We start from the raw sequence: 12,521 nt of genomic DNA, 5'->3' as shown, positions 1-12,521 counted from the left end.
AAAATCATGCAATGAGTTTGGATGTGATTTCCTTTATTTGATTCTTAAAAGTAGCAACAGCAACAACATAACTATTCCTAAGCAACAGCAGAATACAATGAGCAAAAGAACAAGCTATAAAGGGCCCCAAAATGACCATTGTATCAAAATTGAAACAGGAAAACCAACGTTCCAATCTATTTACCAAAACGAGAAACATTTATGAAACATACCAACAGAGACAAGCACGGTTCCTGACATAAATTCCTGACTTAAGACAGGTGCATATAATATATGCAGCGGATTTGAACGTTTTAACAGGCGCCAACCTTCACCCTTAACCTGATACAGCAGTATATTTACATGACAAACAGAAAAGACGCACTATAAAATATTAATTGAAAACGGCTTTACTCAGACTATAAAAAAATTAATGTAACATGAAATCGTACGTATCAGTGTATGACTGAAATTTCTTCAAATTTACTTGTTATATGTTGTAATTAATATTGCCCATTTTGCATGAAAGAGAATAAACTTTCAGAAAGCTAAAAAATAAAATTAAAAAATTTGCAGGCATCAGCTACATTTCCTTTAATCTATTTTGACTCCTTTTATTTTAAAACCTTGATTTATTTCCTTGCATAAACTTCAAAGTTTGTTCGATTTCCTGTAGTATGCGCTGCAACGCATTTAAAAAAAATTGGAATTGATGACTGGGGACAAAGATCTTCTAATAATCTAAACAAGTGTTCATCGGTTGATACATAAAATTGCACATTAACATAACAACTGTAAAGATAAACATGTCGTCTTCACCAAAAACTTAAATACATAAATTTGGAAAAAAGGTAACAAATATGTCAATTTCAATTAAAAGATACTGATATATTTCATTTTATCTATAAAAATCGTATTTTTTAGCCAACTGTAAAAAAAAAAATATGAATCTGTAAAATCAATCTTACATATGCAAAGTCAGTGATTTATACATACGTGTTCACCTGTTTAACGGTCTAAAAATGATTTTGGGAAAAGAAAGACAATCCAAATTAATAATTTTCACTTTCATATGTATAATGTATGTTGAAATGACGTTAGGAAGGTATAAATAACATGAAGTTTACGCTTCCTACGAACAAATACCATTGTTAAGTAACAGTTAACGTATAAAGTAGATACTTATGTCGCTTGTGTTGTTTTCTCTATTACGCCCTTACCTGACCCCCCCCCCCCCCCCCTTGTGATTGATATAAACCGGAGGCAGATAATATCACACGGTAAAGACAATAATTCTTCAAATAAACTGGGAAAATATATGAAAAATAATTTTATTTAGGGGTTCACTTATACCAATATTTTCTTTACGTATACATGGTATATGGGAAACTTTATTGTATACCTCACATAATTATTAAAAAGGTTCAAATGAATCCAGTTTTGTCTATACCATTCATTGAAAATGAGAGTCCGGCAGTGACTCAGTGTTCATTTTAGGTTTTGCGTTAATTTACAGGGAATTACACATTCTGATAATTAGAAAAACCTGTCTATTGTGTAAGGACTCAATAAATCATTCATCAATTGAAAACTACTCATTTGATACACCCCAATCCTTGTAATCAACAATTCTACTGATATACTCAGCTTTAGCGTTTATATTAGTGATCTAGGAATCCACTGAATGTCAATGAAAATGCATTTTTGAATACAGACCGAAAACATCGACATAGCTACAATTTGTAGTTTTTCATTCATACTATCAGCTTTTACAATTTAATACAATTCTGATTATCTGTGTACCATTAAAGCGTTTTGCCTTCAAAAACATTTTAAAAAGATATCAAGGCAAGCTTTATAGCCTAACTTCCTCAATGTCGAACTTTCTAAAGCTTCAGAAAAATCCCACGTTTCATTGTTCTTGTTAATTTCTACTGAATAGGCACCTGAACCTTTATGACTGGGATCAGAGTAAATTACAAAATGTGACTTTGAGTTATGATCCAACAACTTAATGTTTAAACCATTTATATTTTTTAACTAAAAATGCAGTTCTAATAAGACTTTATACAGACATGGAAATTACAGCCATTTGTCCAATTCTGTTATGCACTCTATTGCCATATAACACAATTTTGTCATAATTCTAGCTACATTGCCAATGACTGGAGCCATTGAAATAATTTTACCTACAACCTGAGCCAAGGTCCTAGCAGTGATATTAGGAAATCGTCCAATAACTGACATAAACGATACACGCAAATCATTTACACGCCTGTCTGAGATAACAAGACTAAATTCGCTAGCATTCCAAACAATACCAAGCCATTCTAATGACTGTACAGCGTTCATTTATAAGAAAACCGGCGTTTTCTAAACATTTCTTAAAAAAATTTGAATCTTCTATACACTTAGATTTATCTGTACATATACCAAAACCATCATCAAAGTACAATACAACATCTATACCGTTTTCACGCCAATAGTTTACCATTGATCTGAGGCATTTTTTTATAATATATATGGGCCCGTACATATAACAAATACCAAAACTGTAAAACAATAAAATCCATTATTCCATCTGAAACCTAAAAAGGTTTGTTGCTGCGAACAAATGTTCAAATGAAAATATCCAGATCTTAAATCAAATTTATACATGTACGAATCTCTATGAAAATACTGAACTGCTATCTTCAAATCTTCAAATGTTATTGTGTCTTTTTTTATTGATTTATTTAAAACAGATAATCCAAGAATAAGCCGTTTTTTGCCAGATTTTGACTCGCTACGCTTAAGGGATTGAGAGCAGGAGGTTGAAATGGTACTTCAACAACACAACCTATAGAAACTAACTCAGAAACAGTTTGATTGACAAATGATTCGTTCATCATTGCTGATTTGTTATTTGTGAGAGAAAAATTACCGGCGGGTCAATAAATGGAATGACATAACCGTTACTTGTTGTGTCAATAACAATTTGCTCCAATACTCTCCCAAAAGTTTACATGCTTTTGTAACCTTCCTTTAAATGACATGAAATTATGACTAATTTCTTCAAAATAATGATTTTGAGTTAAGAAATTATCTAATTCGTATATCTATATCTTACTTTTCTACATTGGCTAGAGGTATAGGGGGAGGGTTGAGATTTCACAAACATGTTTAACCCCGCCGTATTTTTGCGCCTGTCCCAAGTTTTTGAGCCTCTGGTCTTTGTTATTCTTGTATTATTTTAATTTAAGTTTCTTGTGTACAATTTGGAAATTAGTATGGCGTTCATTATTACTGAACTGGTATATATTTGTTTAGGGGCCAGCTAAAGAACGCCTCCGGATGCGGAAATTTCTCGTTACATTGAAGACCTGTTGGTGACCTTCTGTCGTTGATTTTTCAATGGTCGGGTTGTTTTCATTCCATTTCCATTCTTAATTTTATATCAGTAAAATTATACTTATCATTTACATTTTTGGATGCATCTGCAGATTTACTTGTGATTGGCAACCCCAGACGATCCAGCACCAACAGATCCAATTTTGAGGGGGCAACATTTTCTCCAATGCCCCAACTCCTTACAAAAGAATGCACATGTCCCACTGGCACGGGACGCCTTTTTGTCGTGTCTTTCATCGTGTGCATATCTCGACTCACCGCCTGGCGAATTTTTTTTCTCATCTTTACTGTCAGAAGCAATATCAGTGGACTCATTCTCACGGACGGTTGACCATCTTGCCGGTGAAGAATCAGCAGTCCGTATAAGCTTATTACGGCCTTTAACTTTATCCAGCAAATCCAGAACAACACGTCTACTCTGTGCCTCTGTTGACGATATTGACTTGTAGAGCTTATTGAGATCATTCACAATTTTTCGTTAAAACTAAATTGAATTCGGTTATCTTCGTGCTTAAACTTGATAAAGAGTTCTTCTTTTATCTTCTTGGACATCGCGTCTTCTTCACGTACCAACTTGGATCCAAGGCTATCCATTTTCCTGTCCATGTACAACTTGAATGGAGAGAACGTGTCATGTAAGTCCCTATCAGGAGATGATCTGTTTGCACCATCACTGATTTGATCAGGTAACGAGTCGTCTTGTAGAAGTAAACTTTCTTCGCATGTCCGGCCATATTAAAGAGAATGACCAGACTGAACTGTCCGATATGCATAATTACATAATTACACACAGATTTACCGTTACAATTCTTCCCGCTAATATTAGCTCGTAAAATACTCATTTCTCTGGAGTATACCTTAAACCCGTATATCTAGTCATGTGACAAGTATCACAACAAATACACGTGTTATTTATAACAATGATACATACATATGGTTTGTGTTTATGCAAGATATGATTGGATGGTAGATACCGCAAAGCGATTCGTGAAAATCATGATTAAGTACTAGTACTAATCCAATGTTCCCACTTACTGTTCTGGTCTGAGTACGAACTTAGAAATAACGAGTATAGTGTGACATAAAAAAAATTTGCACATTGAATTTTGTTAAGCCTTCATCAATGAAAGTTCCTGCGCCAATAAAACTGACTATCGTGAAATGTTTCGCTAGTATTGATTTAAAAATAACGTAACGGAGGATCAATATCATCTATTGGCGGAACTATTTAATCATAACGATGAGTTATTTCCTCATTCTCATGTGATTTAACAATTAAAAGTAATACACTTCGATCAATAAATATATAAATAATGATTATAATACTGTTCATAGTTTTCTTCGTCGTTGGAATAAAATCTTTCAAGCAGGGAAACTGTACACAAAGAAACGGGTAAATTAAGCTATTTAAGTTTATAAATGTACTGTGAATGATATTTCTGTAGTGTTTGTCGTTGATGGAAGATGTTTCTGCGGTTCTCTGAGATGAGTTTGTTTGCATGTGTTAGTGCTGTATTTCTGCCACTTAATGTCGTCATTTAAGAGATATATTGTGACAATTCCTTATAAGCTGGAGGTTTGGCTAGCCATAAAACTAGGTTCCAGTCACTTTTAGTTTCTTAAAACAAGGCACACTTATCAATTGATTCATTTCTGTGTATTTTGTCGTTTGTTTTTGTTGCAATTCTGTTTTTTGTTTTACTCTTGTATATGATGTACATGTAGTACCCTCAGTTTTAGTTTGTATCCTGAATTTATCAATAGATTTAAGACTTTTTTACACCGATATCCTACTGTTGCCTTTTTTTCACATCTTCTAAATTATGCGGATTGTCAATTGAGCGAATGAAAGACCGACACTGTAGAAATGTCTTATTTGGGTTATCCTATAATTTCAAGGGTTATATGCTTTGGTAAATGCATACCTCAAATACTTTGAATTTGTTATTTGTTTTTGGCAAAAATTTGTATCCAATTCTAGTGGTTACATTAAAGTGGGAAATTCTTCATTTATGCGTTTATAACAATGTCAAACGGTTCAACTATAAGCTTAAAAAAAACACAAAAAAAATACACGGGTTAAAACCACTACGATATAGATAATAAAGTGTTATGCTGTGCAGCATTCATCAATGAAAACATGTTTGAGTGTTTATTTGTGAAATAACGAACTATCTTTCTGTAAGGAAATTATCCATATAAAAAGTATAAAAGCGACAAGCTGGTATCATACACCTAAACATATGTATTATCCGACATACATCACTACTTATCAAAGATACAAGACTTATAATTTGATACGGCAGACGTGCGTTTCGTCTGCATTAGACTCTCCTGGGACGCGCAGATAAAAAAGTTAGAAAGCCAAGTCTAATGTTCAAGACCATCGTTGACCAAAAAATAAAAGTTCAAAATACGGCTAAATTACACCATTGTAAGACCTCAAAAAACCTAAATAAAGCTTAATAAAAAAAATTAAAACATCACCAACAAGTATGCAGAAGTTGAGATTTATATCTTATTATTAAGAAGTGTAAAGTTTGATGAAATAATGATAAATAGTTTTGAGATATGGCGCGACATGTTAAGAAAAAACCACACTCCTGTGTTAAATACAAAGCTCTGTAACTCAAAAACTTTAAATTTGATTTTCACTTAAAGGTTTACAGATCGTTTGACCATTTCAAGAAATAACTTTGTAAAGTTTCATGAAAACTAGATAAGCTGTGATCAAGTTACGGTGTGACATGTTTACGCTGGACAGAATGATAGACGGATAGATAGACGGACGGGCAGAATGACTGATAGATGAAGGAACGGACAGATGGAAGGAAGGACAGACGGACGGATGTAAAAACGCAATGAAATGAAAATAAAACTCTTAATTAAAGGTCAATAAGTTTATACGAATACCGGCCAAGTCAATTTATTTGTATATCTTCTTGACTTCCTAAGTCATTTTTTCTATATGATTTTTATATATATGTTTAAAAATAATTGATAGAAATTGATAAAAAGAACTTCAAATTCGTCATTTGAGGGCAATGCAATAACTCCTTTAAGAACTTATGTGAGAATTTTATAGTAAATGGACAAAATGGTAGAGCTCAACATTTTGAAGATAATCATCTGGCCCTTTCGAATTTTCTATGTCTACGGCTGTTTTTAAATAATTGACATCATGCACTTGCATGTCCCCCTTTGTTTATTTCTTAGCCATGAAGGCCATCTTGGTTGACACGCGGGGTCACAGTAAACTTTTTAAAACTGGATACCCTAATTATAATTAAAAAAAAACATATGATTTTAAATAAGGTTTGTTAAATGCAGCCTAGTAATTTTAGATGTGAACATTTATGTAAAAAATTGTATTGAAAGATAATAAACGACGGTCGACCGGTACCAAGTGATGAAAAAAAACTTTTCCTGTTGGGTCAAGTGAGCTAATAACAATCACGAATTCCAAACAAAATTACACCGTTCTAAAATTTAAAAAAAAAGTGTAACAACTCAAATTTTCAAATTTCACGATCCGGATCGGACATAGCAAACAACTTCATTGGCGTTTTTTTTTTCAATAATAAAAAAAGACATATTATTTATATTTAAGTGTACGCACTGATATGTCACAAATGCTTAAATGGTCCCAATTCAATTTATGATGAAGGTCTGTGGTCGAAAGAAAAATAATATAGAAATGAGGTCAAATGCAAGGGCAGTGGACATATAGCAAATAGGGAAAAAGTCGTTAGATCTGTGTTCCATACTTGTATATGTTACATTCAAACCTTCTAAATTTTGACATATGCAGCTTTATACAAATAGTTCAAAACGCTATGAATTCGAATCACTTAGTGTCGCTTGTTTAAAAATATCAACAAGAATGTTTATAATAAACATAATCAAACTCACATAATCCGATTTTGCGGGTGTCCCTGTTTTCTTACTTCTTACAATATTTTAATTCGGCATACACTTTATAAGATAAGTAGCGAATCTAGAAGATGTATAGATTGCACCCCTCCCCCCGACCCACCTTTGGTGCACGGTAGTAATTCTTTTCTTCATATAAACATTCATTTTCGATGTCGATTATGCATGCATATATACATTTGTCTTATCATCAGCGTTTATTCTTAAGAAGATTTATTTTTAACGATCATAGAAAAGATAACATACAGAGAATGATTAGATTACTTATAAAGGTGTCCATCCTATTGTACGAGAAAATCACATATCAATTGTGTGTTTCCATTTTTAAAGACCGTAAAGTTCAATGAGTTAAAACTTGTTGGTTTAGGTTCGAATCCCTGTATTCTTTTTGTTGTCCCTTTTCTCTAGTTTTTCCTGTTTTTGTTTCTTATTTTGTAAGTTATTGTGAATATTTTGTTTAATAAAAGCGTGTTAGATCGCTTATAATCGTTTATTATCGGATCATTGTTGGCTATTCCACATGTTGTTCCTCATAACAAAATTTGATTACATGATATTATATAAGGTATTCACAAATGTTAATCATAACGAACTGACACTAAGAGAGCACAAAGTCGTAATTTCCATAAATTAAAAAAGTTTGTTTTTGCTTTTTTTATTTGGCGCCTAGATACACCTGAATACTTATTGTACATACTATTCCATGATCTTTTATTGTAGCTATCAATTGACATGACTTCAGATAATTTGTGTCAAGTAGAGCCGCAATACCAAATATTTTCGAATCTTTTCAACATTTTTATTTTTCTACCCTATTAAAGGCATTTGAAAATCAGACTGCGAATATGAATGGACAAACTTTATTTGGTAATTTTTAAGTAACGTCAAACAAAAGAACTATAATGTCACCAGACCTGCTTTGATACTATAACTGTCATGAATTTCTACTACATAACATTGTCGTATGCTATAGAGATTCCGTACATCGTCAGGTTGTCGGAATGCCCATGGGGACTAAATGTGCACCACGTTTTGCGGACCTATTTCTGTTTTGTTATGAGATACATTTAATTACTTAAATCAGACCCATCAAAACAACAACAACAAACTAAATTCAATCAGTGTAATTAAGGTCTTGAGCTGGCATGTCAATAACTGCTAGTAGTCCTTTGTTATTTTTTGTATCATTGTAATTTTGCTAAGTTTCTTTTGTTACGCCAACCGGCATTGTACTCGGGCTTTTTTTAAACTGAGTTTTACTGTGCGAATATCTACACTGTATGTATTTCTTAATTCTACATTGGCTAGAGGTACAGGGGGAGGGTTGAGATCTCACAAACATGTTTAACTCCGCCACATGTTTGCGCCTGTCCCAAGTTAGGAGCCTCTGGCCTATGGTTTTTAATTTAGGTTAATATAAATGTTTTGATGGTTAGTGTGACAATCATTTTTATTTAACAAGTATACATTTTTATTTGTGGGCCAGATGAGGATCACCTCAGTTTCAAGGATTTTCGCGAGGTCTCATTGGTGGCCTTTGGCTGTTTGTCCATTTGGCATATTCCCCATTGGTATTCTCAAATTTATTTACATTTATCAAACAAATAAGACTTAGTCCAAATGAAAATTTAATTTTTTTTTATTGAAAGTTGTTGGCACTATGTTCTTTAAGACATTGCAATATGGGAATAAACGTTTTCGCTTCAAGCAAAAGAGCATTTAATTGATATTTTTTATATTGAAAATAGATGCCAAATAATTGTTTTCGCTATTGGAATTTCCTGAAATATGTCTTTTTTAATAAGTATTAAAAATTGAAGTGAACACTATTATTAATTTCTTATGTGCATGCTTTGTAGAAAAACTAGTTTTATTGTTATGAAAAAACAAAGCACTGTGTATTCGGGATGTAGAAGCAAGGGAATTTCCTTACCACGCTCGCCGACCCTTTGGTCAAATCCATGAGTTACAGTTTATTTATTAAAGTTAATCTTGTCTCAGAAAAAGAAACTATAAAGGATAACAACAGAACTGGGGTATAATTTCTTATAGACCAGTTCTATTACAGATGATATCCGCTCACTTAGCATTTTCATGTTTCGTGACTATATTGGACGTATGTATCACGTCGAATTTGAAATAACAGATTACAAATTAGTTTACTTTTCCTTCACATCATTAAATACCGTTGTATTACCCTTCAAATCATAGGTATATTTGTTTTTCATTTCAGATCTGGACAGAGAATATGGTTTTGTTGTGATAATCATGAGTTGATTCGGGGTACCTGTGTTGGTGTGTACTTGTTTTTTTATGTTTATTAGAAGAAAAACCGAACAGTATATTTTTACATTTAAAAATGATGTAAAATAAGTCAGAAAATAAGACGTAAAATCAAACAAATACTGAACACCTAGAAAAGATCATGAAGGAAAGTCACCAATCTAATGGCATAATGAAAAATGGCTAGATCGTGAACACAGCGACATATCCTTTCAAACTTATAAATGTTGATATCAAGTACTCATTCCTAGTATTGTTAATTATATTCATATTCACAAACCGTACGGGAACAACATCTGAAATAATTATTTTTCATTTACCAGCAATGCATAGGTACATGTAGAAAACTACTCCACAGTCATAAATTTAAAGTTATTTTACTGGTTATTCTTTAAGTTGTTTCTTTATGGAATATTTAATATAAGCAAGGACAAGGATTGTCATTATAAGTCTTAAGGATGTCAAGGTCCCATTATAAGTCATTATAAGTCATGCAGTCTTTTAGTCTATTTTAAATTTTAGCCATGTATCCGTAGTATGCATAGTTGAAGCACTGATTTCATGGATTTCATCTTTTTTCTGGTCATCTTGAAGTTTTGCAAAAAGCAGAAAAATGTTCGAAGCTATAACAAGTACCTACACCTACAACATTTGTCTTAACTTTGTTTATTCGACCCCGATCAGCTATTGTTTTCAGTCATTAATAAGAGTTTGAATGCTATCATCATGATTACAGAATCTGCACTATTGGCGACCAATGATCGCTGTCCATAACTTTTTTTGTTTTTTATTTCATAAGTTTATAGGTTTTATCGTTTGAATAGTTGGTATTTTAGCTTTTAAATCAGTTTATTATACCTAATGGATAATTCACTCACTGTTACCTCTAATTATTTAAATTTAAATTATTTGGTCTATGATAGTTAGCTTTGGTTGTACTACTCACATTCATAAAGCATCTTATCTTTATGTTAATTTTTTCCGCCAAAAATCTGTATTTAATAATGGCAAAGAGTGTATATACCTGTTATTGAAAAAAACATACATCAAATTCGTATACACTGACTGATATTGTTCATCATTTCAAAAAGGTATAGTCCGGATGGGTATGTAATGACGGGTTAACACGACGGGTGCCACGTTTTGAGCAGGATCTGCTTACCCTTCCGGAGCACATGAGATCACCTCTAGGTTATGGTGGGGTTTGTGTCGCTTTTTTTTCAGTTTTCTATGTTGTGTCCTGTGTACTTTTGTTTGGCTGTCTGTCCTATTCATTTTTAGCCATGGCGTTGTCAGTTTATTTTCGATTCATTAGTTTGACTGTCTCTCTGGTTTCGTTCGTCCCTCTTTTATGACTTGATACCTTGCCATCATAAAGAGGTAATAGCCAAGGATGCGAACTATCTAATTCCAAGACAATAGTGAAGGGAAACATTCTGGCTACTGATGAATGCAACTACGGTAGAATATGGATAAACAGTGGTCTCATAGGCAATCATACCACATGTTCTTTTCTATATACACAAGCAAGCGCAACCAAAGTTGAGAAACATATCTGAGTAAGGATAAAACGTCGTGAAAATGTATTCAGAAACGTATACGAGAAACACGGGGAATTCTGACTTTTTAAGAAACCCGATGTTGTAAAAGATTTCCTTGTTTGGACGGCTCCAAATCTTTGTTTATATAACCAGATACATATGGCAAACAAGTGGTAGGTTAACTAAGCTATAGAACAGGTCCAACCAACCCATTACAACTGAAAGTTTCATGTTCGAACAGGTTTCCTGTTAAAATATCATTTAGGGTCCCCGTATAGTTCACTACTAGTATGTGTTATGATTTTTTTTTATCATTGTTGAATGCCGATGGTGACTAAAGTCAATATTGGCACTTTGGTCTCTCACAGAGTGCTGTCGCATTGGCGTTCATGAAAATGCACTGTACTAAGTAAGGAAAATGGCAGTTTTTATCTTATAGTTCTTTTCTTTGTAAGTCACCTTGTCGTTTAAATTTTGTTGCAATTTAGTATTACTGTTGTGTCGTTGTCCTTTAATAGTTGATGTGTTTCCTTCGGTTTTAGTTTGGTACCCATTTTTTTGGGGTCTCAATCGATTTATAAGTTTTAAACGGAGGTATACTACTGTTGCCTTTATTTATTCCTTTTGTAGTCCCATTTTTTTAATAACTAGATTTGTATCTCTGTAATTGATTCATGAGATTTGAAAACGAGGATCCTAATTCTAATTCAGATCATGGTGGGTTTCACCTGGTTGAACGTGCACAACAAATCTAAAACACGTCTCGCCGAGTTATACCCTATGTCGAACAACAAAAAACTCGGGTAATGAATATGAATAAAACAAGATCAACAAACAGAAACGATCAAAATTAGGCAGTGCTTCTTATTCAATAATGGTTTTTGATAATATTGCTATAAACAAAATGTGTATATTATATATATATTTTAATGCCATTGCAATAAGTTACACTTATTTTACAAAATATAGAATGTTTACATGGATTTGAAGCCATTGATGGTTCTTCCTGTAAGCCTTGTGAAAACGGTAGATACGGACGCAAATGTGGTTACCATTGCAGATGCTTACACAATCAACGGTTAGTAATAATAATTGCTACTTGAAAACCATTTAAATCATATATGCGACTTCACAAATCAGGTGTTTGGTATATATCTTTATTACAAAATGAAAACATCAACTAACCTTCAAACCAATCGTGCTAGCTGAGCTTTTAAGAAAATCAGAAAGTCAAAGCTTTTAAAAGTATAATGCACTGACAGGTCTATTTCTATAACAACATATATGTCTCAACTTTTCAAATGATCTTTCATGAATTCAAAACAAAATAAGATAAATTCATTGAAACTCTCATTAAGCCTGAATTGAGGAATATCTGATTTATTTGAAAAGATT

General features: G+C 32.8%; 1 long non-coding RNA gene across 1 annotated transcript; it reads left to right on the top strand.

The window, feature by feature from the left end:
* The first annotated feature begins 4,703 nt into the window (after nt 1–4,703).
* LOC134697159 (uncharacterized) lies at nt 4,704–12,185 on the top strand. The gene is made up of 3 exons (XR_010103075.1): nt 4,704–4,762; nt 9,536–9,597; nt 12,096–12,185. It is a non-coding gene; the product is annotated as an uncharacterized LOC134697159 (long non-coding RNA).
* The last annotated feature ends 336 nt before the right edge of the window (nt 12,186–12,521 follow it).

The sequence above is a fragment of the Mytilus trossulus genome, chromosome 14, assembly GCF_036588685.1.
Source record: "Mytilus trossulus isolate FHL-02 chromosome 14, PNRI_Mtr1.1.1.hap1, whole genome shotgun sequence".
NCBI lineage: Eukaryota > Metazoa > Mollusca > Bivalvia > Mytilida > Mytilidae > Mytilus > Mytilus trossulus.
The sequence above is the reverse complement of the archived record's forward strand: the minus strand, read 5'-3'. Positions and strand labels throughout refer to the sequence as shown.